This window comes from Oryctolagus cuniculus, chromosome 2 (genome assembly GCF_051225735.1).
Source record: "Oryctolagus cuniculus isolate XC-2025 breed Fujian yellow rabbit chromosome 2, ASM5122573v1, whole genome shotgun sequence".
Classification (NCBI taxonomy): domain Eukaryota; kingdom Metazoa; phylum Chordata; class Mammalia; order Lagomorpha; family Leporidae; genus Oryctolagus; species Oryctolagus cuniculus.
Window position 1 is genome coordinate 98,590,695 of NC_142868.1, and position 21,346 is coordinate 98,612,040.

General features: G+C 44.7%; 1 non-coding gene across 1 annotated transcript; it reads right to left on the minus strand.

Annotated features, from left to right (window-relative positions):
* Window positions 1-16,531: 16,531 nt before the first annotated feature.
* LOC149127925 (U6 spliceosomal RNA) lies at window positions 16,532-16,638 on the minus strand. Its single transcript, XR_016230690.1, has one exon. It is a non-coding gene; the product is annotated as a U6 spliceosomal RNA (small nuclear RNA).
* Window positions 16,639-21,346: the final 4,708 nt, after the last annotated feature.

The window sequence follows — 21,346 nt, forward strand, 5'->3', positions numbered from 1 at the left end:
TCAGTCTGGCCCACACCCAGCTGTTGTGGTCATTTGGAGAGTGAACCAGCAGATGGGAGAGCTCTCTAACTGTTCCTTTCAAGGAAAGCAAGAAAAGGGGGAGGGGTGAGAGAGAGAGGGGAAGAGGGGAAGGAAGGAAGAAGGAATTTGTCATCATTAAGTCAAGTTCTTTGAAAGACAATGGCTTGGGTTCAGGAGTTGTGCAACAGAAGGGCCAGTTTAAATCCTTTGCTGGAGAATGTGGATACTCACATCCTTCATGGACTCAAATCCTATACCTAAACAGAATTACCCCTTATAAGGTAGCTACTTGCTTATCAAATGAGATGAAATAGGTAGATTTGGGTGTGACTGGGGAGTGTCACTCACCCCAGCATGGCAGGCTGCTGTAGATCTCCAGCATCACATCCCTGTGCAGGGTCCTCTGAGCATTGTCCAGATGCTGTTACTCACATTGGGTGGACATAACAGTCTGGTCTTATGACACCAATATCTTTTACAGAGCATTTGTCTTCAGCATTTCAGCTCTGGGTCACAAAACAGGTAAATAGGGAATCCATTCTCTCAGTGTGTTTTACGTGTCTCTAATGTAAGATGAAGCCTATTTTGTGCTCTGTATGCTGACAGTAAGAAAAACACAATGGAAATATATTCCATCTGTGTTAATGTTGTAATTGCAAATATACTATAAAAGTTTTTCTTATATACCTAGAACTAACCTTCCCCACAAGAAAGGAACAATGGAATTCTGACTGTGTTAAGAGATCACAGTGACAGGCTAGTGGGGCCACCATGCGGCTGGCCAGGGGCACACTGGGAAGTGGTTGGAAGGCTAGCCTCAGTGCTGTGGGCATCTGTAGGTGCCTGCATGTGACAAAGTTGTGGCCCTTGGCAGTTGGGAGTGAAAGGGTGGGGCAGCCACCCAGTGTCTTCAACTAGGTGCTGCTGTAGTTCATGGTGTGCCTCCTGTCCAAGAAGCTGCTCAATTTGAGGCATCAACAAATGAATTGATTAATGAAGAGTTGGGAATAGCCTATCCCATCATTGATGGGATTCCTGATAGGATACCACAGGCACTAAGGATGATCTATCCAGATAAGAAGAAACAGAGTGGTACTAGATCATGATTTTTAAAAAACACAGCAACTAAATGTTGTTAATACCATATCCATTGCCGGCGCCGTGGCTCACTAGGCTAATCCTCCACCTTGTAGTGCCGGCACACCGGGTTCTAGTCCTGGTCGGGGCGCCAGATTCTGTCCCGGTTGCCCCTCTTCCAGGCCAGCTCTCTGCTGTGGCCAGGGAGTGCAGTGGAGGATGGCCCAAGTGCTTGGGCCCTGCACTCCATGGGAGACCAGGAAAAGCACCTGGCTCCTGCCTTCGGATCAGCATGGTGTGCTGGCCGCAGTGCGCCGGCCGCAGCGGCCATTGGAGGGTGAACCAATGGCAAAGGAAGACCTTTCTCTCTGTCTCTCTCACTGTCCACTCTGCCTGTAAAAAAAAAAAAAAAAAAAAAAAAAAAAAAAAAAAAAAGGATTGGCTCTTGGCTCTGCTCCTGGTAGGTTTTCTTCCAACATTTAGAGTGTGTCACCTGGAGGATGACTTAATTGACCTTCAGGTTTTTGGCCACATGGACGCTTTGCTTCTACAATGTAATTCTGGTGACAGGTTTTGGGCCATGTGGTATCAGTTCTATCTCTGGATGTGTTGGTGACTAACAAAAGCCATATGGGTGTACAAACATCTCTGTTATGAAACCTCAATATGGACTCTGAACATAGGCTCATATAAGATTGGTTGTCAATGTCCCATGGGTATTATCACCCACTGTTGTTGGGAGTAGCAGGCAATGACAATAAGGTTCCACAACTGGAAGCTCATCCCTTGGCTCATTGCAGTGGGTCCTTTTTTTGGTAATAAACAGAAATTGTAAGTATGAAGATTTCTGAGCAACAAAGCAACCTTGAAAAAGTTACAACAAATGAACTCAAAGGCCACACCAAAATAGAAAGTGAGCTAAATCTGGCACATAGGACTATTTCCCTATTTCTGCTTTGTAAAATCATCCCTAGGCAAGAAATATTTCACTTGCACAGTAAAAAATACACCTGAAGCAGTGACTCCTGGGACAGAAAAAATCAAACTATGAATAATGAAGAATATTAAATGTACAGGACATGCTTTTAAATATAAATAACTAGAGTATCATAGTGATAACAACATATTTAGCCAGATTAACCCTTAACAGAAAAAGAAACTGAAATTAGAAGAAATTTGTAGCACAACTACCTGGGGAAGAGAGGAGGAATCAAACTAAAAGGGAGGAACTGGACTGTGGGGACATATAAAGGGGAAACTCACACATTTGGGAGATATTACCAGAAGACACACTCCTGCACATGTACAGATCAAGGAAGTAAAAGTTGCCTTTTCATTGACTCAGGATGTAACAGGGAAAAATCCAGGGCTGAGAAGACAATAAAAAATACTGGGAACAGAAATTTAAGTACTGTAGAAGAGAAAGCTCCTAAAATTGCATGCAAAATGGACCAAAATTACTGACGCCTATGCTGCAATCATATGGGAAATTTCAGAGGAACCAATAAAAAGCATTGGACTATTGGAAGGTGAAAGAAATAGTTACTGGGGCCGGTGCCGTGGTGCAATAGGTTAATCTTCTGCCTGCATTTCATATGGGCACCGGTTCTAGTCCTGGTTGCTCCTCTTCCAGTCCAGCTCTTTGCTGTGGCCTGGGAAATCACTGGATGATAGCCCAAGTCCTTGGCCCCCTACACCCACATCGGAAACCAGGAAGAGGTGCCTGGCTCCTGGCTTCAGACTGGTGCATGTCCAGTTGTTGTGGCCATTTGGGGAGTGAACCAACGGGATGAAGACCTTTCCCTCTGTCACTCCGTCTCACTGTCTGTAACTACCTCTCAAATAAGGAAATTAAAAAAAAAGAAATAGTTACTAATCACTGTAAAAATTAAAAGTTTGGGATTTCAATTGAACCAAGTAACTGCCTTATGAGACAGAAATCATTCCCCTAAGAATTTAATAGTGTCCACAATTTCTACATTTCATTATTTATAATAGTCAGGATAAAATTCAGAATCAGTACATGTAACAAAGAAAAATTAACTCATACTCAAGGGGAAAAAAAATCCCTAGAAAGAAATGTATTGAGATGTTGTAAATAGCAGAAAAGACAGCTAAACTAAATACCTTTTAGTATTTAAATGATGAGATAAATATAAAGAACAATAAATAATGAAAGTTTAAAAAAAACCATAAATTTATTTCTATAGCTATAAAATAGAACAACTACAATAGAAATCTACATATGGGCTAAATAACAGATTGGAATAGAAAAAAACCCACAATATTGGAAATTGAAAAAACCCACAGAATTTGAAATACAATCTGACCTTATTATGTCCTCCCAAAAGAATTTGTTGGAAACCTAATTCTCAAGGTTTCTGTCCTTAAGAGTAAGTTAACCCAAATTTTAAAAGAATTTCAGGCTATGAGTTCCATCGCTTGCTCTCTCACCATGTAATGACCTCTGCCATGATAGGATGCAGGCATATAGCCTCTTGACATTGGACTTCTCAGCCTCCAGACTGTAATTGAGTGATATTTTTATGAGACAAAATAAAATGAGAAAAAAATAGATTGATATTGCCTAATCTTTATGAAAGAGAGAAGGAAATTGGTTGGGAAACTATGGAATAATTTAAAGACAAATTTAACAAATGGAGGTGGCACTATTGCATAATAGGTTAAGCTTCTGCCAGCAGCAGGGGCAGCCCATGTGGGCACTGTTTCAAGTCCTGGCTGTTCCACTTCCAATCCAGCCTTCTGATAATGGCCTGAGAAAGCAGTGGAAGGTGGCCCAAGTACTTGGGTTCCTGCACCCACATAGCAGACCTAGAAGAAGCTCTTGGCTTCCAACTTTGGATCAGCCTAGCTCTGGCTTGTTGTGGCCATTTGGAGAGTGAAAAAGCAGATGGAAGACATCTCTATCGCTTCCTCTTTATGTCTGTAATTTTGCCTCTTGAATAAATAAATCTTAAAAAAATAACAAATAAGGTTACTTTAAAAACTTTTCAGAAAGTGAAATTAAAGAGAAGTTCACCTGACTAAAAACATTTTTGAATCCACATGGACCCAGGTCCAGCATTGTGGTAAGTGGGTTAAAGCCCTGGCCTGTGGCATTGACATCCCATATGGGTACCAGTTCAAGTCTTGGTTGCTCCACTTCTAATCCAGCTCCCTGTTAATGTGCCTGGGAGAGCCACAGAGGATAGTCCAAGTTCTTGGGCCCCTGCACCCACATGGAAGACTGGGAAGAAGCTCCTAGCTCCTGCCTTTGGTCTGGCCCAACCCCAGCTGTTGCAGCCATTTGGGGAATGAAACAGCAGATGGACTATTTCTCTCTCTGTTTCTCTATAATTCTGCCTTTCAGATAAGTAAAATAAATCTAAAAAAATCCATATGTGTGGTGGAATGAGAAGGCCATGCTAAGATGGCCACTGGCAAGTGAGCATCAGTTACTCAGGAATGGCTTTGAAACCCACCAGGCAACGGAGCCTGCCTGGCAACAGGCTGTGATTGGATGGCTTTGGAAACTGCCTGGCAACAGGCTGTGATTGGATGGATTTGAAACTGCCTGACAACAGGCTGTAATTGGATGGCTTTGGAAACTGCCTGGCAACAGGCCGTGATTGATTGGGGCATAGACCACCCCTTGACCAGAATGGCTGGTCTTGGCTATATAAGATGTTGTACCAACTGAAATAAATGAGTTTGCGGGCTGCTTGCCTCAAGCCTGCTTTCACCTGACTCCCGGGGTCTGTGTGGTGACTCCACGCCTCTTGCCCCCACCATGCTGCTCCTCTCAGAAATGAGTCCACTGCAACATTGTTGAGAAATCAATGGCAACACATATGGACACTTTTTAACTTTTAAAATTGTTTGTTTAGTTATTTGACAGGTAGACACTCAGCAAAAGATCTTTCATCTGCTGGTTCACATCTCAAATGTTTGCAAAGGCTGTTACTTTGTCCAGGCTGAACCAGGGAGCCAGGAACTTTACCTGGGTCCCTCACATGGGTGGCAAGGCCATCTGCTGTCTTCCAAGGTATACCACCAGAGAACTAGATCAGCAGCAGAGAAGCTGGTACCCAAATGACACTCTGACATGGAATGCCAGTGTCCCTAGCAGTGGCTTTACCTGCTTTGCCACAACATTGTCCTCATCAATGAACTTTTCAAAAACTCCTTGTATGTATGGATCTCAAAAATATTTCTTACAGCAAAACAACCTCATTTTTTATTTCAACTTTCCACAATCTTTTTTGAAATATTCTCATACATACCACTGGACTTTGGGAGGAAAATAGAATGAATGAATCACAAAATGTATTTTTAGACATGGATAAAACTTCCCAAGCGTTGTAAAAGACATCAATTTTTTAAAAACATTTTACTTATTTGAGAACTAGAGTTATAAACAGTGAGAGGGAGAGAAAGAGAGAAAAGTCTTCCATCCACTGGTTCATTCTCCAAATGGCCACAAAGGCTGAAGCTGAGCTGATTTGAAGCCAGGAGCCAGGAGCTTTTTCTGGGTCTCCCATGCAGATTCAGGGGCCCAGCTTGGGCCATCTTCTACTTTCCCAGGCCATAGAAGAGAACTGGATTGGAAGAGGAGCAGCCAGGACTAGAACCAGTGCCCATATGGGATACTGGCACTGCAGGTGGAGAATTAACCTTCTATGCTACAGCACCAGCCCCAAAAGACATCAATTTATCTCATCAAAATGTCCAACAACTCCTTATTCAGAAAAGATAGAAAATGATTCTAGGCAAACCACAAACTGAAGAAACCCAAATACAAAGAAAAGGTCTTGAAAGCAGTGAGAGAAATTTCAGCTTGTGACACACTAGGCACAACTAGACTTAAATGATAGCTGAGTTCTCTCCAAAAATGATAAGATGACACCTTCAAAGTATTCAAATAACATCTCCTCCCATCCCTGATTCAGTATTTCTAGATAGTGTTTTAAAATGTGAGGTGAACAGGAGTGGATATCATAGTGCAATGCACTAAGCTGTTGCTTGGGATGCCCACATGTTGTATTTGACTGCCTGTGTTCAATCCCTACCTCTGATTTTAATGAAGTTTCTGAGTAGTGTGCACCTAGGGAGGCAGCATGTGATATCCCAAATACTTGAGCCCCTGCCACACTCTTGGGAGACATGGATTGATTTCCAGCCTCCTAGCTTCAGCCTAGCTTTGCCCAGCTGGAATGTAGGCCACTGAGCCAGTGAATAAAAATCTGTCTCCCTGTGTGTGTGACTGTGATTTTTAAATAAACATTGAAATATGAGGTGAACAAGACACTTTCTAATGAAAAAACTCTAAATTGATTATCAGTAGAACTACACTATAGAATGCTAAAGGAAGTTTTCCAGGTTAAAAGAAATGACTGTACAGGAAAGTATCAGGATAAAAAAATGTAAACATGTATGTGTTTAAAGATAAGAGACTATATACCTTTTTAAACTCTTAATTTAAAGCATAGATGATTACTTGAAGCAATATGTATCACATTAAGGCACACATATATTGACTTAATATGTAAACATAGGTATGTTTATAATGAAATAGTACAATATGTAGATGTCGAAAGAACTATTCTATTAAATAATTACTATATTGTATGTGAAGTAGCACAGTATAACTCCAAGAATATTATGACAAATTATGCATATTTTAAATCAGTAGAGCAATTATCAACAAATTAATGAATAAAATTATCATGTCATTCAGAGAAAATTAATGCAACAAGCAGTGTGTTTTTTTTAAGTTTTATTTTATTTTATTTGCAAGGTAGAGAGAGGGAGAGGCAGAGAGAGTGAGATTTCTATCTGCTGATTCACTTCTCAAAAAGCTGAAGCCAGGAGCCAGAAACTTCATCCAGGTCTTCCACATGGGTGCAGGGGCTCATGCACTTGAGCCATCTTCTACTGCCCTCCCAGGCACATAAGCAAGGAACTGGATCAGAAATGGAGCAGCTGGAACTAAAAATGGTGCCTATATGGAATGCTGGTAGTGCAGGAACCTGCTATGCCACAATGCCCGGCCCAAAGCAGTGTATTTGCTAGAGCAGCCATAATACGGTACCATACATAGATTGGGTGCCTTGAGTAACAGAAATTAACTTTATCATAGTTTTGGAGAATTAAAATTCAAAATTAAGTGTCAAAGAGAAAGATGCCTGCCGGCTTGGTTTTTATTTAGGCCTTTCTATTTGGTATGAAGATAGCCAAATTCTCACCATGTAATCTCTTGGTCTTTTTTCTGCATCATCTCATTCCTGGTATATCTCTTATGAAGTCACCAGTTGAATTGCATTAGGACTCACACAAAGATCTACAGTTAGCCTTAATTGCCCATTTGGTGACCCTATCTCCAAATACAGTCATTTGGGGATTAGAGTTTCTACAAATGGATTTTGGGGAGAAAATAATTCAGTCTATAAATAGTCAATATAAGTACCACAATAAAATATTTAAGATAGTTTATGGGCACAGCCATTCACCCTAATGGTTAAGGTGATAGTTAAGATGTCTGTGCACCACATTGGAGTACCTGGGTTTGACATCCAGCTATGCCTTCCAACTCCAGATTCCAGGAGGGGTGAGCCCTGGTAGGCACTGGTGACAGTAATTGAGTTCCAGATACCCAGGGGAAGGATCTGTATTGAATTCCCAGCACTTTTTTTTAAAGACTTATTTATTTATTTGAAAGGCAGAGTTACAGAGAGGCAGAGGCAGAGACAGAGAGAGAGGTCTTCCATCAACTGGTTCACTCTCCAGATGGCCATAATGGCTGGAGCTGTGCTGATCCAAAGCCAGGAGCCAGGAGCTTCTGCCGGGTCTCCCACATGGGTGCAGGGGCCCAAGGACTTGGGTCATCTTCTACTGCTTCCCCATGTCATAGCAGAGAGCTGGATGGGAAGTGGAGCAGCCAGGACTGGCACTGGGATGCCAGCACTACTGGCAGCAGCCCTATCCACTGTGCCACAAAGCCGGACCCCTCCAGCACTTGGTTTTAATTTGGCCAGCCACTGTAGATATTTGAGGAGTAAACAAGTGGATGGGAACTCTCTGAGTCTCTGTTTCTGAAGTAAACAAAATTTTTGAAACTCAAAATTTGATGAGCCCAACAGAAGGTAATTAAGGAAAAACAGGAAAATTCTGATGTGAACCACGGAAAATACATGGCCATACTATCATCTGTATGACCAATAAGTTTCTGTTTCAGACTTCATGTTCCACAAGAACCTAGAATATTCTCCTCTAAGCATCATCTTGAAGCATGTAACAATTATTTCTTTTTGATATGGCATCAGAAAGAACAGAGATGGTAACCATTTAGAGATGCACTTGAAATTTAGACAATTTTTTTTAAGATTTATTTATTTATTTGAAATTCAGAGGTACACAGAGAGAGGAGAGGCAGAGAGAGAGAGAGAGAGAGAGAGAGAGAGGTCTTCCATCCATTGGTTCATTCCCCAATTGGCCGCAATAGCCGGAGCTGCACCGATCTGAAGCCAGGAGCCAGGAGCCTCTTCTGGGTCTCCCACATGGGTGAAGGGGCCCAAGGATTTGGGCCATCTTCTACTGCTTTCCTAGGCCATAGCAGAGAGCTGGATCAGAAGTGGAACAGCTGGGTCTTGAACTGGCGCCCATATGGGATGCCAGCACTGCAGGCGGCAGTTTTACCCACTACACCACATTGCCGGCCCCTAGACAATTCTTTTTTTAAGAAAATCTTGGATTGAATACAAATACATTACACTGGAATTAGGTAATGAAGGACGACTGCCTCAGATTTAGCCCTCTTCCCTTTTCTGTCTTTATTTCTAGTCTGTCCTGTACATACATTTCAAGGACAGGTGGGAGGAATCCATGGAACATGACACCAAGTGGACATCAAGGATCACAGGCTGTGACAGTAGCAGAGTGTCATGATGATTCATCATTTAATGTCGCCACTTTAACCTCTTTCAGACACAAACTATAAAATAGTTGAAGATAGGAAGAAATATTGAGTGTTATAAAAGTCATTTGGAATGCAAATTTAATAACTCAATTTGGTTGCGAGACTCTGTATTCTGCCCTCCCATTGAATTGTTCCTCAGCAGTAAGGCCATTAAAAAAAGTGAAAGGAGCTGGAGCTGTGCTACAGCAGGTTAAGGCCCCAGCCTGTGGCACTGGCATCCCATATGGGCACTGGTTCGAGTTCCTGCTACTCCACTTTTTTTTTTAAAGATTTATTTATTGGGGCTGGCACAGTGGCACAGCAGGTTAAAGGCTGGCCTGAAGTACTGACATCTCATATGGGCACTGGTTCAAGACCCAGCTACTCCTCTTCACATCCAGCTCTTTGCTATGGCCTGGGAAAGCAGTAGAAGACAGCTCAGGTCCTTGGGTCCCTGCACCCATGTGGGAGACCTGGAAGAAGCTCCTGGCTCCTGGCTTCAGATCGGCACATTTCTGGCCATTGTGGCCAACTGGGGAGTGAACCAGCAGATGGAAGACCTCTTTCTCTGCCTCTACCTTTCTCTGTAACTCTATCTTTCAAATAAATAAAACAAATCTTTAAAAAATATTTATTTACTTGAAAGTCAGTGTTACAAAAGAAAGAAAGAGGAGAGAGAGAGAGAGAGAGAGAGAGAGAGAGAGAGCTGGAGCCATGGCTGAAGGCTAATCCTCCACCTATGGTGCCTGCACACGGGGTTCTAGTCCCAGTTGGGGCGCTGGATTCTGTCCCGGTTCCCCCTCTTCCAGTCCAGCTCTCTGCTCTGGCCCAGGAATGCAGTGGAGGATGGCCCAAGTGCTTGGGCCCTGCACCTGCATGGGAGACCAGGAGAAGCACCTGGCTCCTGGCTTCAGATAAGCGTGGTGCGCCAGCCCACAGTGCGCCGGCCACAGCGGCCATTGGAGGGTGAACCAATGGTAAAGGAAGACCTTTCTCACTGTCTCTCTCTCACTGTCCACTCTGCCTGTCAAAAGAGAGAGAGAGAGAAAGAGAGATCTTCCATCCATTGGTTCACTTCCCAGATGGCCACAATGGCTGGAGCTGTGCTGATCCAAAGCCAGGAGCCAGGAGCTTCTTCCAGGTCTCCCATGCAGGTACAGGGGCCCAAGGGCTTGGGTCATATTCTACTGCTTTCCCAGGCTATAGCAGAGAGCTGGATTGGAGTTGGAACAGCCGGAACTCGAACCAGCACCTATATGGGATGCTAACACTGCAGGTGGCGGTTTTACCTGCTATGCCACAGCGCCCCCCCCACCTGCCCCAGCTACTCCACTTCTGATCCAGCTCTCTGCTATGGCCTGGGAAGGCAAAAGATAGATCAAGTCATTGGGCCCTAGCACCTGTGTCAGACACTTGGCGGAAGTTCCTGGCTTCAGATAAGCTCAGCTCTGGCCCTTGCAGTCATTTGGGGAGTGAACTAGCAAATGGAAGACCTCCCTCTCTCTCTGGCTGTACCTCTCTCTGTAACTGTCATTCAAATAATTAAAATAAATCTTTAAAAAAAGTGAGAGTTCTTTCTGGCATATTAACAGGCAGCCTTTCCCTTGAACATGTCTTAATCCTCTAAACCTGTGAACGTGTTACCCTATATGGCAAAATGGATTGCAAGTGTGATTGTGTCTATTTCCCTGAAAAGGGAAATTAACCTGGAGACTATAGGTGGGGCAATTTAAATTACAGAGGTCTGTAAAAGTAAAAAATCTTTCCCAATTGTGCTCAGAGTGTGACCTGACTACAGAAGGAAAATGAGATATATTTTTTTTCAGGGCCAGCGTTGTGGTGTAGCAGGTTAACGCCCTGGCCTGAAGTGCCGACATCCCATATGGGCACCAATTCAAGACCCGGCTGCTCTACTTCCAATCCCGCTTCCTGCTATGACTTGGGAAAGCAGTAGAAGATGGCCCCTACACCCACGTGTGAGACCCAGAAGAAACTCCTGGCTCCTGGCTTCGGATCGGCACAGCTGTGGCCATTGTGGCAAAATGGGGAGTGAATCAGCAGATGGAAAACCTCTCACTCTCTCTCTCTGCCTCTCCTCTCTCTACATAACTCTGACTTTCAAATAAATAAATAAATCTTAAGAAAAATGAGAGAGAGAGAGAATATACCAGAGCCGCCACAGAGGAGAGTGTTTAGATTGGGTGAATGTTAAAAGGCAAGGGAAATGTGTGATTAGTTATACGTATACCAGTTCTCATTTAAATGTCATTGTAAAATGGTAATTAAACAAGATTTTAAAAGAGATATTTTTTCTGCCTTTAAAATGGTGGGAGAATCCTCTAGCCAAGGAAGGTGGGCATCTTCCAGAGCAGGATTGGGGAATGGGAAGCCCTCAGACCACATATAGCCCATCTAGTCATTTGGTGTGGCCCTGCCAAGGCAACCACAGGAGGGACTTGAAAGTCAATAAATCTACAGCAGATTAATTTTTACATTGCTAATTATTCATGGCTTATGAATTATACATATACAAATGGCCCATGGCAAAAAAAAAAAGTTTCCCCACTCCTGTGAGGCTGATAAAGGGAATAAATTCTGTAAAATCTCTGGGAGGAAATGCAGCCATACCCTTGCTTAGATACTAAACACATGAGGTCTTTATTGGACTCCTACCTAACCACAAGGAAATCAATGTATTTCTTCAAGGCATTCAGTTTGCAGTAACTGGTGACAGCAGCAGTAGAGAACTCATGAAGTGCAGGAGTGTCCTGGGCACTGATAATGACCATCTAGTGCCAGCAGTGCTCCCCAATCACTGCCATAAATGAAAAGGCCCTCCAAGATTTTTCCATATCACTGAGGTAGTGTGACACCAATCCCAGAGGAGGTTCATTGAATTCATGAACAGTGAGTTGTCAGAAAAACTAAGTATAGGGGCCGGCACTGTGGCATAGTGGGTAAAGCTGTCTCCAGTGGTGCCAGCATCCCATATAGGTGCTGGTTCGAGACCCAGATGCTCCTCTTCTGATCCGGCTCTCTGCTATGGCCTGGGAAAAGCAGTAGAAGATGGCCCAGGTCCTTGGGCCCCTGTACCCACATGGGAGACCTGGAAGAAGCTCCTGGCTCCTGGCTTTGGATCAGCACAGCTCTAGCTGTCGTGGCCAACTGGTGAGTGAACCATCAGACAGAAGACCACTCTCTCTCTCTCTGCCTCTCCTCTCTGTGTAACTCTGACTTTCAAATAAACAAATAAATCTTCAAGAAAAGAAAACTAAGTATAGGGGCCAATGCTGTGGTGCATAGTTAAAGCCTCAGGCTGCAGTACTGGCATCCCATATGGGCACCGGTTCGAGTCCCAGCTGTTCCATTTCTGATCCAACTCTCTGCTAATATACCTGGGAAAGCAACAGAGGATAACCCAAATCCTTGGGCCCCTGCACCCATGTGGGAGACCTGGAAGAAGCTCCTGGCTCCTGGCTTTGGATTGGATCAGGTCCTGCCATTGCAGCCATTTGGGGAGTGAACCAGCAGATGGAAGACCTCTCTGTGTCTCTACCTCTCTCTGTAATTCTGTCTTTCAAATAAAATAAAATAAATCTTTTTAAAAAAGAAAAATTAAGTATAAAATAATTGTTTCTAAGATAGAAATTAAAGATTTGGGGCTGGCACAGTTGTGACATAGTGGGTTAAGCTACCACCTATGATGTTCTCATTCCATATGGGCAACAGTTTGTATTCCAGCTGCTCCACTTCCAACCCACCTTTCTACTGATATGCTGTGGGAAGCAGAAAAAGATGGCTCACTCCACTGATATGGGAGACCTGGATGAAGTGCCTAGTTCCTGGCTTCATCCTGGCCCAGCCCTGGCCATTGTGGCCTTTTGGGAAGTAAACCAATAGATGGAAGACCTCTCTACCTGGGTCTCCTCTCTTTGAAATTCTTTATTTCCAATAAATAAATAAATAAATCCATCTTTGCAAAAGAAATTAAAGGTTTTTTGATTAACATGAAAATTTATGTCTGATACATATGTAGGTCTTATTTTTTATCATAAATAAACTTGCCAGTAGAAATCATTTCCACTGTTATTTATACTTTTCAGTAAAAACTGTGCATAAAGCAATTTTATCTCCAACTTTCTGATGAATCTTTTCAAATATCTCCCTGTGCAATTCTACTGTAAAATAAGATTCAAAAACCAGAGTTAACTGAAAGGTTGGGGGATTAATAAATCTCCAAGACATTCACAAGAAGCTGTAGTGCTTGTTGCCAGAAACCCATTTCCTCTTTATTTATCTACTTGTATAGAGGTCTCTTGCAGGTTGATAAAAGGCTTCTCTCTGATTCACCTCTACATGCCTCAAAAGGTCTGGCACAGGGAAAACACTAAGGAGAGATGTACTCAATGAATTAACAAATAAATAATACTTTTTAAAAAAGATTTCTTTTTAAAATTTTTTTTGACAGGCAGAGTTAGACAGTGAGAGAGAGAGACAGTGAGAAAGGTCTTCCCTCCATTGGTTCACCCCCCAAATGGACGCTACGGCTGGTGTGCTGCTCCAATCCAAAACCAGGAGCCAGGTACTTCCCACTAGTCTCCCATGCAGATGCAGGGCCCAAGCACCTGGGCCATCCTCCACTGCCCTCCCGGGCCACAGCAGAGAGCTGGACTGGAAGAGAAGCAACTGGGACAGAATCTGGTGCCCCAGCCGGGACTAGAACCCGGAGTGCTGGTGCCACAGGCAGAGGATTAGCCTAGTGAGCTGTGGGGCCGACCTAAAGATTTATTTTATTTATTTAAAAGACAAAGTTACAGAGGGAGGTAGAGACAGAGAGAGGTCTTCCATCTGCTGGTTCACTCCCCAGGTGGCCACAATAGCTGGAGCTGCACTGATCCAAAGCTAGGAGCCAGGAGCTTCTTCTGGATCTCCCATGTGGGTGCAGGTGCCCAAGCACTTGGACCATCTTCTACTGCTTTCCCAGGCCATACCAGAGAGCTGGATGGAAAGAGGAGCAGCCAGGACTAAAACTGGCACCCATATGGGATGCCGTCACTGCAGGTGGAGGATTAACCCACTGTGCTATAGCGCTGGCCCAATACTACTTCTTGAAGTAGTATTCTCACAGGGTCCTCCTAAACACAAGAGGTCTAGTTCCTCCCTTGAGTCCCCTTCTCTTGTCCTGCAAAAGGAAACCAGTTTCCTCAACACTGTTATAATCATTAAACACAGGCAAATTTCTTCCTTAGAGGAAAGTTACTGTCTCTTTCAAAAAGTAACTCCTCAGGATAGATGCTCCCAAGTCTCACAGTGGTAAGTTTTGTGATGTTGATGATCACAAGAGCAGACCCAATGGGAATCTGCAAATGCACAATGAGAGAAGCACCAAGACCACTCCCCAAAGCCCAAGTCCTCTCTTGAATGAATGTCCCCCAGCTTTTGTTTCTGTATCTATGGTAAGTCCTTCCCTGGGCTATTGGGAGAGATGTGGTTTGGAGCAGTAACCTTACCTCCTATGCTGGCTACACAAGTAAACTCTTCTTCAGCAAAACTTGGGCCTTGACTGGCGCCGTGGCTCACTAGGCTAATCCTCCACCTGTGGCGCCGGCACACCGGGTTCTAGTCCTGATTGGGGAGCCAGATTCTGTCCCGGTTGCTCCTCTTCCACTCCAGCTCTCTGCTGTCACCCAGGAGTGCAGTGCAGGATGGCCCAAGTGCTTGGACCCTGCACCCGCATGGGAGACCAGGAGAAGCACCTGGCTCCTGGCTTCAGATTGGCGCAGCCAGCCATAGCAGCCATGTGGGGACTGAACCAATGGAAAAGGAAGACCTTTCCCTCTGTCTCTCTCTCTCTCTGTGTCCACTCTGCCTGTCAAAAACAAACAAACAAAAACCAACTTGGGCCTTTATTCGGTCCATATGACTTAGACATTGAATGCTTTATTTGTAAGATAGGCAACTTGAAAAAGCATTTTCTACTAAGTAATGTATTTGTGTTATATTTTATTTTATTTTATTTTAGACTTATTTATTGAGGCTGGTGCTGTGGCATAGTGGTAAAGACATTGCCTGCAGTGCTGGCATCCCATATGGGCAGCAGTTTGAGTCCCAGCTGCTCTACTTACAATCCCTCTCCTTGCTAATCTGCTTTAGAAAGCAGAAGACAGTGCAAGTCCTTGGGCCCCTGCACCATTGTGGCCAATTGGAGAGTGAGCCAGTGGATGGAAAATCTCTCCCTCCATCTCTCCCTCTCTCTGTAACTGCCTTTCAAATAAATAAATCTTAAACAAAAGGCATATGCCACAATGCCAGCCTCTGCATTTTTTTTTTTACAGGCAGAGTGGACAGTGAGAGAGAGACAGAGAGAAAGGTCTTCCTTTGCCATTGGTTCACCCTCCAATGGCCACCACAGCTGGTGCGCTGCGGCCGGCGCACTGCGCTGATCTGAAGGCAGGAGCCAGGTGCTTCTCCTGGTCTCCCATGGGGTGCAGGGACTCAAGCACCTGGGCCATCCTCCACTGCACTCCCGGGCCATAGCAGAGAGCTGGACTGAAAGAGGAGCAACTGGGACAGAATCCAGTGCCCTGACCAGGACTAGAACCCGGTGTGCCGGTGCCGCTAGGTGGAGGATTAGCCTATTGAGCTGCAGTGCCGGCCCTCTGCATTTTATTTTAAAAGTTCTAAAATGAATTAGACTTCCTGCTAAAGGAACATTTTTACAAGTTTCCCTGGGGGATCAGCATCGTGACATAGCATACAAAGACACCTCATATGAGTGTCTTGGCTGCTCCACTTCTTTTTTTATTTTTTAATATTTATTTATTTATTTATGTGAAAGGCAGAGTTATAGAGAGGCAGAGAGAGAGAGAGAGAGAGAGAGGTATTCCATTTGCTGGTTCACTCCCCATATGGTGCAACGGCTAGAGGTGCACAGAATCTGAAGCCAGTAGCCAGGAGCTTCTTCCAGGTCTCCTACATGGGTGCAGGGGCCCAAGCACTTTGGTATCTTCCACTGCTTTCCCAGGCTATAGCAGAAGGCTGGATCAGAAGTGGGGCAGCCAGGACTCTAACCAGCACCCAAATGGGATGCCGGCACCACAGGCAGGGGCTTTGCCTGCTATGCCACAGTGCCAGCCCCAGCTGCTTCACTTCTAATCCAGATCCTTGCTAATGGCCTGGGAAAAGCAGCAGATGATGGCCCAAGTGCCATCTGCACTCATTGGGGCCATTTGGGGACTGAACCAGCAGGTGGAAAATCAATCTCTCCCTCTCTCCCTCTCTCTCCCTCTTTCTCTCTCTCATTCTGCTCTTCAAATCAATGAATGACTCTTCAATAAATAAACAAACAAATAAATAAATCTTTTAAAGAAAGAGTTTTCCTGAAGTCATTATTATATGAGAACATTCACAGTTCAGCTGTATTGATTTCAGTTGTTGATTTTTACTTATGGGTTCATAGACCTTCTTTTTTTTTTTTTTTTTTTTTTGGAACGCTTCACGAATTTGCGTGTCATCCTTGCACAGGGGCCATGCTAATCTTCTCTGTATCGTTCCAATTTTAGTATATGTGCTGCCGAAGCGAGCACCATAGACCTTCTAATATTCCCAAATACTTGCATCTGATCCACTTATAATTAGACACTTTATGAAAGAGTGGACTAATGCTATTAAAAGATTATAACAATGTCATTTTTTCATCCTTTTGGAAATACAAATAAAATGCAAAGAGAAAAATAAAAAAACAAAAACAAATAATATATGTAATATATATGTATATTTAACTAGATTATCATGATTGTTCTATAATTATGTCAATAACAAGTTATTAAATTTCTAATGCTTCTTTCTAAACCTTTGAAGTTCTTCAAACACATCAGGAACATATATCATATACATTATAGAAAGCAACTTTGTAGTTCTTCCTACAGCACAGACAAAGCAATAAGATGAGGACAAATAAGCAATAAGGTGAAGAAAAATCTGTGCTCTATGCAAAGGGAACAGCAGGAAGAGATAAAGCTGCTCAGTTTTCTGCTGTAGAGTGCTGTGCCCTGCCTGCTTACCCACTGACCATCTGCTCCCAGAGGCTCAACCTGATCCTGAACTTGGACCAGGTACTAGTGCTACAAGCAGGAAGGGTGCAGTGCTGGACTCACTACTGCCCTGCACAACCATCCCCATTTGCTGTCCAAGCAGCAGATAAAGGGAAGCCAGCAGGGATCCCACCACTCTCCTTGAGGGCCCTGAGCCCCATCCCCCATGCTATGGGGTTCTCATCTCCATCTGTCCACAGCTGGGCCAGCACAGAGGTTCTGACTGCAGGTTTGCATTCTCCTCTGTGGCTCCAGCTCTCTTCATTTCCCCAGAGAGGAAAATGGCATCCTGGTTTCCTCTTGGGAAACCACTCCTCAGTGGGCAGAACCCAGAGGCTTCCCCAGAATCAGGCCTCTGCTCTGCCCTTTTTTGCAGCTGACACTCAAGGTGGGGTTTCTGAGACAGGAGCCCACCTGTTTATTTTATTTTTGATGAAATTCCCATCTTGCATTTTGTGTATTAAAAACAAAATACTTCTGACATGAGCTGAAGCCCCCTTAGTATGTGTGCCAGAGCTGGGGGCTGGTGAGAAGGGATCTCTCCAGCCTCAGGATGGAGGAGGTGAGGAAGGGCCTGTAAAGCTCCCCTCCATCACAGTGCTGTGGTCTTTCCAGGCTCAAGGGCAGGTCAGTTGGCAGGGAGAGCACTGCTGACAGCTGCCAACCTGACACTCCTAGGTCTAGCATACCAGGGCATAATGTAGGCCAGTATAGCCTCAGGGCCTGGGGCTAAGACACTATGATGATAGACCCTTAGGTTCAGCAACATAGTGGTTAGGACCAGGGCAGCAGTGAGAGCCCCAGACACCATCAAGGCAACCAGATTAGACCCCTAGCCCAGACCTTTGCCTAAACACCAACTCCTTCACTGAGATCCATGGAAGAGCAGTCCCCATAGTGTGGGGGAGCGGGGAGCTAATCCTGTGACAGGTGCTAAGGTGGTCCCTAGAGGGGTATCCACAGTGGTGAGGGGTTTGGGGCAAGTAAGACAGTCTCAGAAGTCTTGCCCCCATAGACATTGGGGCAGAGGGAGTGAAAGTCAAATGCTTGATCCCCACGCAGGCTCTTCTCTGTTGAGAAGGCAGAAGTGTCCAGAAAGGCCTTCAGGGCAGAGGCAGGGGAAGCAGTTTATGACATCAAGGCAGGTGGCACCGTTGACACATGGCCACATCAAATAGTTGCCTACATTTGTCATTTTCCACAAAGCCTTCTGGGCAGTGGCGGGTGCATGTGAGCGCAGACTCAGACATCTCAACACCTCCTGTGTGGGGAGCAACTTGGACTAGACTAAGTTACTGGAATTAACACTTATTCTATGCATCTGCTCTCCCACAATATGGTGCTGGGAGAGGAGTAAACAACTTTTACACAGCTGCCTCCAGTTCAACCAGTAACCTGCAAGAGCTGATCCTGCTCCTGATTGGAGAACAGCGTACTCGGCATGTGGGTAGCAGAGTTGGGATTGGTGGAAGAGGACTATAAAGGAGGAGAGAGACAACATGCACCAGAAATATCTAAGGGGAACAACCGGATAACGTCTGAGCAGCCCCCGAGAGAGCCGGCCTGCGGTGTGCCACTCCCCCGCGGAAGTGGGGAAAGTGGCAGGGGGCACCGCCCTTCCACGGAGGTGGGAGGGACAGCAGCCAACCCGGGAAGGACCAGCAGCAAACCCGGGAAGGGCTGAGCAGACGAAAGAACAGTGCAGGGTCCTGTGTCATTCCTCCGCGAAGAGGGGGAGCGACACTCCTGCCATTCTGTCATGGGGAGCTGAGGTTGGGGTAGAACAGGACATTGATGCCAAGTGGCCAACACTGGGCAGTGTCCTGACCACAGCATCCTGCTAGAATTTCTAGCTGCATCACATTAGGTCACTCTCTTTGAGCTTCAGATACCTTACTTAAAACAGTACCCAGCTTCCAAATCTTGGGAGTTAAATGAGATAATCCAACATCAAACAGCACAGGATCTGTTCCATAGCAAGGCTCAGTTTCAGTGTGCTGTTATTAGTCTCACAGGTGCCAGAGCTTGAGAAATAAATGAAAACAAGTCTAGCCTGAGGGGTGCCTCTTATTCAGACAAGGGGCATCAGGCTGCCATGTGGAATTCTCTAATGTCACTGGCTAGCTTTCTGGAAGGACAAAAGGAAACCTAGTCTCCTCAACATGTGTCTGCTCTATCTCCACATGTGTTTGTTGTATCTCCACCTGTGTCTGTTCTATCTCTGGCTCCCACAGATTGTTCTTCGAGACATGGTTCAGAAGGTACCAAAGAAAACTTAGAAAGCATGAGCTGGGGACATTGGCATGCATTCTGGGATTTTATCTTAGGATACACCCAGCTGGGTCTCCCCTCATTCTCCACCCTCTCAACAGCCCTGCCTCTTCCCTCACTCCATCACCAGATTCTGGTCTAACTACTCCACATAGCCCATTGGCCCAGCACTCACTCTGCCTGCTCCCAGAGTCCAGCCTTGTACTCACAGTCACCATTATGTATACCTGGTGGGCACTAACAGTGGCCTTAACCACATTTGTCACACTTACACAGGCTTCCATTCTGGCAGGGGACTGAATAGTACAGATGTGCTCATCTGGGGAGGATGTGGGACATGGGTTATCATGGTAGAGGTCTTTTGTCTTTTAGTTAAAATGGTTTCTAACTAACATGATTAAGGTTGTGGTAGAGGCCTTCCCAAATTCAGAAGAAGACAAAGGGAGGAACTTGTCCTGGGAATGAAATGTAATTGTTATCTTCTTGTCTGTGGATTTACTATCTGCTTGGGTTCCTGCTTATTAGCACTAAGGGATGGTGTTAACCCTTGCTAGACAGTGTAACACTCAGTATGTGTGTGGAAAAGAAAACATCATCAGTAACTATGTATGCATGCACAATATTGTATCATCTCCTGCAGCCACCATGAAGCATTGGAATACCCCCAAAATGCATGCATGTATCCATAGAAGGGAGACAAAGAAGCTAAAACTGTGTATAAGAAAATACCCAGACCAGTGCTGTGGCATTGTGGGTGAAGCCACCTCCTGCAGTGCCAGCATCCCATAAGGGCACCAATTCGAATCCTGGCTGCTCTGCTTTTTTTTTTTTTTTTTTTTTTTTTTTTTTTTTTTTTTTACCAAAGTTGTTTTATTTGCAATACAATACTTTGCATAACAATTTTTGGTGCAGTTCTTAGAACACATTGGAAATTGGGACCAAAATTTTGACTGGGTAATATTTGGTATTTGCATGCCTCCAGAATTCCTGATCTTCAAACTCTCCAGTTTCTCATGAACAGAGCAAAGGACAATGGCAGAGAGCCTAGACTATCTCGTTCATGCTACCAAGAGTGGGAGTTCAGGCCTCACTGAGGTAGCCTTGGTGCTGTTGCAACTGGTCCAGCATCCCTGCCCCTCAAAATATCCAGTGGCTACACTGAGAATTTTTGCTTTTAAGAAGTCTCAGCAGAGGCAAGTGCACTGACCACTGTTGTATGGCTATAAATCATTTTTGAGTGTGGTCTAGAAATATCCATGTAATGCTAGATTCTGGAATCTGAAGACCCTCACCTACAAGATAAAGCAGTGCCCTAGCATGAGGTTTGACTAGCCAATTTTTTAAAAAAGATTTATTTATTTATTTATTTATTTGAAAGTCAGAGTTACACAGAGAGAGAAGGAGAGGCAGAGAGAGAGAGAGAGGTCTTCCATTTGATGGTTCACTCTCTAATTGGCCATAACTGCCAGAGCTGTGCCAATCTGAAGCCAGGACCCAGGAGCCTCCTTGGGGTCTCTCACATGGGTGTGGGGGCCTAAGGACCTGAGCCATCCTCCACTGCTCTCCCAGGCCACAGCAGAGAACTGGATTAGAAGTGGAGCAGCCTGGTCTCGAACCAGAGCTCAAACGGGATGCCAGCGCCTCAGGCCAGGGCGTTAACCCACTGTGCCACACCACCAGCCTCTGATTAACCAATCTGAGGTAGGCTACACAAGCGGGTTAGAATCCTCTTGGCAGATTTTGCCCATGACAATGCAGGGCTTGAATCCTTCCAAAGGCACTAGGATCCTTGTTAGCATCTGTGATTTGAGAAATTGTCAGAAATGCCTGGCTCTTTTTCCTTCTGCTTTTTTGTCTGATCAGGCTGGCCTCAAAGGGAAATTCTTTCCCCATGTTTCTTTCCCAGTACACCCTGGCTCAGAACCTTTGC